This window comes from Rutidosis leptorrhynchoides, chromosome 2 (assembly GCF_046630445.1).
Source record: "Rutidosis leptorrhynchoides isolate AG116_Rl617_1_P2 chromosome 2, CSIRO_AGI_Rlap_v1, whole genome shotgun sequence".
NCBI classification, from domain to species: Eukaryota; Viridiplantae; Streptophyta; class Magnoliopsida; order Asterales; family Asteraceae; genus Rutidosis; species Rutidosis leptorrhynchoides.
The window spans coordinates 538,062,489-538,067,861 of record NC_092334.1 but is presented as its reverse complement, the minus strand read 5'-3'; the positions used below and the strand labels follow the sequence as shown (position 1 = coordinate 538,067,861).

The window sequence follows — 5,373 nt, the reverse complement described above, 5'->3', positions numbered from 1 at the left end:
TCTCTTTGCTCCATTGTTTGTTCAACACTGAGACAATCTTTTGTCAAATGTGGTCCTCCACACTGCTCACAACTAATGCGTATTGCGTGAATATCTTTAATCATCTTTTCCATTCGTCTCTTGAAAGCATCTAGCTTTGCGGAAATGGAATCAAAGTCATGACTAGAATCGGCTCTAGCCGCTTTAGATGAATGAAAAATATATTTTTCTTGATGTCACTCATGTGAGTGGGATGCTGTGTTATCAATAATTTTGTGAGCTTCGGTTGCGGTTTTCTTCATAATGGAACCGCTAGCTGCTGTGTCGATGTCTTTTCGTGTAGCGACGTCGACACCATTTTAAAATATTTGAACTATTTGATAAGTATTTAGACCATGTTGAGGACATCCTCTCAACATTTTTCCGAATCTTGTCCATGCCTCATATAGCGTTTCATTTGGCTTTTGTGCGAATGTGGCGATTTCTCCTTGAAGTCTCACGGCTTTAGATGCCGGAAAGAATCTTTTAAGAAATTTCTCGACTAAAACATTCCATGAATCAATCGCTCCTTCAGGTAACGATTCTAACCAATCTTTGGCTTCCCCCTTTAAAGTCCAGGGGAACAACATGAGATAAATAGTTTCATCCTCAACTTCTCGGATCTTAAATAGATTACAAATCCTACTAAAAGTTCGAAGATGTTCGTTGGATCTTCTTTTGCTGTACCACCAAATTGGCATTGATTAGTGATCATATGTAGGATTTGTCCTTTGATTTCAAAATTTGGCGCATTAACATCTGGTTGATTAATGGCGTGACCTTGGCCCGTGCGTGTGGCTCTCAATCGGTCTTCCATACTTTGAGGCTCCGTTTCTTTCATATCTGAATTTGTTGAATCTAAATCACTAGAAGTTTCTGATTTAACGGTTTCTTCCTCGATAAACTCCAGATAAATAATTTGTGGATCAGGAGGAATGATTAGTGGTTCAAGATCCCTGAATTGTCCTTGAATATCCTCCGGGTTCTCAATTGTGAAGTCGGGTTCAAAAAATGGATTATCGGAAATTTGAATTGGAGTACTTGTTCGACCAGATGATGATTCTAAAGAAAAATCAGTGGTGACAATATTGGCTAAATGTCTTGATCGAGTTACAGGTGGTGAACGTATGAAAGGTGGTGAACGTTTTGCTCGGTGCATTCATTGAATATCCTATTAGTTATAAAGATAAAAATTATATAAGTTATCAAATTAATAGACTTTTCTGATTTTGCCCACGTTTTGAATAGCCAAAAGATGCAGCAGGTAGCCAGGACCCTTTAAATCGGAAGCCCACAACTCGCCACTAACAAATCCAACAATTACTACGAACCAGAAAATTTTGGATGTTTATCAATTTAATCGCTTAAAATAATTTTTCGTTGAAATTTAAAGAAAAGAAAGAAAATTCTATGTCCTAAAAACTAGAGCGTAGAAATGAGAAAGAGAATGCGCGTTGAAAAATAAGAGTCGGAAAACAAACGTCGAAAAACAAAAAGTTGAAAATAATAATAAGAAAGTAAAGCGTCGAGACTTAAAAGTCTTAAAAACTAAAAATTAAAAAAATTCGCCTAAAGGTATTAAAACTTAAAAGGATTCTATATCCAAAACGGCAATTACTTAAAAAGGTACTAAAATTTATAAACTGCGTCTCAAAATTCTAAAGCGCCTAAATCTTAATCTAAAGAAAAAGCACTTAAGGGATTTTACGGCAAAACCTAAAAATCTAGAAATATAAAATAAATACGACAAAATACTAAGTTTAAAACTAATTACGTACGATAAATATACAAATTACGAAATAAACGAATAAAAAGTTTCAAAATATAAAAATAAAACTTAAAGTTATAAAAATACAATTTTTATAAAAATATTATTTTTATATTATTTATTAAAAAGGTACTAATTTATAAATTAATAAAACTAATTAAAACTTAAAATACAAAATTAATTAAAACTAAAACTAATTATTATTAAATTAAACCCTAATCTTAATTAATTATTATAATTATAAACCCTAAATCCCGTAATTATGGCGTACTAGGTTTGCTGTCAGCCTAACTCATGCGATCGCATGAGTTTTGGTTGTCTGTTCCATGCGATCGCATGGAAACGGATACCAGGCTAGAAGTTGGGCTTCGACAGGCTTCGGCCCAATTTTAGTTTTAATTTTTTTTTCTGATTTAAATTTATAGAAAAATATTATATAATTTAAATAAAACTTATATTTTAAAAAACATTACTTATTAGTTTTTTTTAATAATTTTTAACAAAAGAAATAAAAAAATATAAACTTTTTAATTTATACACTTAAATATATATATATATATATATATATATATATATATATATATATATATATATATATTATATTTTTTAACACTTATAATAAATATAAAATATTTTTAGAGATAAAAATATAGCGTTTCAAGCTTTTCCCGGCAGCGGCGCCAAAAATACTTGATGTGTGCGAGGTGTAGTACAAAATACTATTATAGTTTACTACAAAATACTATTTGTAACGATACAATTTACACAAGTTATTTATTTATTTATAGAATGGATATACCTAAACCTTGCTACAACACTTATAGGCAGCGTACCTAATCATAGAGTAGTGTAGTTTTTAGTAAGTCCGATTCGTTCCACAGGGAGCTAGTGATTACGTACTATATATATATATATATATATATATATATATATATATATATATATATATATATATATATATATATATATAAGTTGTATTATTATTATTATTATAAAAGGGGGGTTTTACCGTTTAATGACCGGTTTGTCGATTTTGAAACTTATATCATAGTTAAAACCTAATGCGAAATATTAAATATAAATATAACTTATTTTAAAGCGTAAAGTAAATGAAGATAAATAAAAATGACGATAATTAAAAGTGCGATAATTTAAAAGTTCGATAATTAAAAGTACGATAAATAAAATGACAGTAAATAAAAGTGCGATGAGATATAAAATAAATGAATTATGCTTATTTAAACTTCCGTAATCATAATGTTTGACGTTTTGATTTTAATTTATTCCTATGGGTTAATTATCCTTTGTCCTGGTTTATTTGATACGTCTATCTGGTTTTTGTCCATAATAGTCCATCGGTCATAAATATAAAGTGCGAGTGTCCTCGTCAAATTACCCTTATACCCGAAGTCAAATATTCCAACTAATTGGGGATTTAAACCGTAATAAGGTTTTAATACATTGTTAATGATTACACCAGGTTATCGACTGCGTGTAATCCAAGGTTTTGATACTTTATTAACAATTACACCAATTACCCTTGAATGTAATCCACCCCTATTTTAATGAGTCCATTGACTATTAATCCATCCCTATGTCCGGTCAAATGAACGATTATTAGTATTTATAAATATCCCGCCCATCGTATCCTATCGAGTGTATGTGGTTATTTATAAATACGTTAAATTGTAAATCTCTATATTAAATTAACGAACTATCATTCAGTTAAACAAATATAAAGCCCATTAATAGCCCATAGTTCAATTTCCACAAGTGTCGGTTTTTTGTCCAAACCCCAATTATGGTCCAAAGCCCAATAACCCAGTCTTAATATTTAGTCCAACATCACGATTACTTCGGCTTAAATAAACATAATAATAACTTAGCTACGAGACATTAATTTAAAAAGGTTGAACATAACTTACAATGAGTATTAATCGCGTAATGTTACACTGACAGAGTTTCGACTTACAAACCTTAAAACATTCGCTATAATAACCTTATTATTATTAACTTAATATTAAAATTATAATTATAAAATATAAATATAAATATATTGATAGAGAGTGAAGATCAGTTGATATATGTGTGTAAAAAAACTCAGCTGAAAACGTTCCAATTTATAGAACATGGCCAGCTACAGTAAGCCATGCGATCGCATCGTTTGAAAGCTTCCAGGCCATGCGATCGCATGGCCGCCTTCTCCTGGTCACTTGTGAGTTTAAAACATGGGCTGCTGATTATTTAATATATATAATATAATATATATAATTTTATATAATTATATATATTATATTATATTCTTGTGCATAGTTGACTTGTAATTTTAGGTCCGTTGACTCGCGCGTTGATAGTTGGTTCATGTCTCAGTTCCGGATTTTCGAACGTCCTTTCGTACGCTTAGATATCTTGTACTTTACGTTTCGCGGCTTGTACTCTTATAAATTTTAGATGTTTCTCATCAATAAATTGAACCACTTGAATTGTATCTTTTACATTTGAGCTTTTTGTTCATTTGCGTCTTCAAATCGTCTATTCTGTCTTTTGTCTTCAGCTTTTATTATTTAAACGATTATCACTTGTAAATAGAACAATTGCAACTATAATCTTGTCTTTCTTGAAGGATAATGCTATGAAATATATGTTCGTTTTTAGCATTATCAGTTACCTTCATCTTCTACATTGGTATCCTTAACTATTTTTCCGGCACCGTTGCCATCAGTAGGCTTCCGATCGTCATCATCATCCTCACCGGAACTGCAGCTGTAGTTAGAGTCTTCATCTTCTGGGTTACTAACTTTGTCAGGATCACCTCATTCGCTATTCACTGGATCTTCCAAGTCTAACGTAATCACGTCATCAATCTCTTCGATAACTTTCACGTAAAATACGCTTGAACAAATGCCCCGTTCATATCGATTATAAACGTCACATAATAATTGATTTCATTACGAGGTATTTGACCTCTATATGATACATTTTACAAACATTGCATTCGTTTTTTAAAGACAAACTTTTATTACATCGAAAGTTGACAGGCATGCATACCATTTCATAATATATCCAAACTATAAATGACTTAATAATAATCTTGTTGAACTCAAAGACTCGAATCCAACATCTTTTGAAATATGTCATGAATGACTCCAAGTAATATCTCTAAAATGAGCAAATGCACAGCGGAAGTTTTCTTTCCTACCTGAGAATAACATGCTTAAAATGTCAACCAAAAGGTTGGTGAGTTCATTAGTTTATCATAATCAATATTCATTTCCATCATTTTTATAGACCACAAGATTTCAAATTCATAAATAAGGTGCAGGTCTGCTCACTGCTGAAAATCCATTCATACGAATTAAACACCTGGTAATCGACATTAACAAAATGCATCTAGAATATCCCCCGCATACCGCATTCGCAAATATGCTCACAGCATACAAACATGCCACTCTTTTAAAAATGACGGTTGTGTACACCTCACAAACAGGTCATTCCTTTTAAAGTTGGCGGTTGTATACTAAAATCGAAGTACTAAAGCAGTTCAAATTCTCTGACTGGGTTTGTAAAGGTCCATAGATCTATCTTTA

The 5,373-nt window shown here is 31.3% G+C and overlaps 1 non-coding gene across 1 annotated transcript; it reads left to right on the top strand.

Moving 5' to 3' along the window:
• Positions 1-369: 369 nt before the first annotated feature.
• Positions 370-476, top strand: LOC139894847 (small nucleolar RNA R71). Its single transcript, XR_011775327.1, has one exon. It is a non-coding gene; the product is annotated as a small nucleolar RNA R71 (small nucleolar RNA).
• The last annotated feature ends 4,897 nt before the right edge of the window (positions 477-5,373 follow it).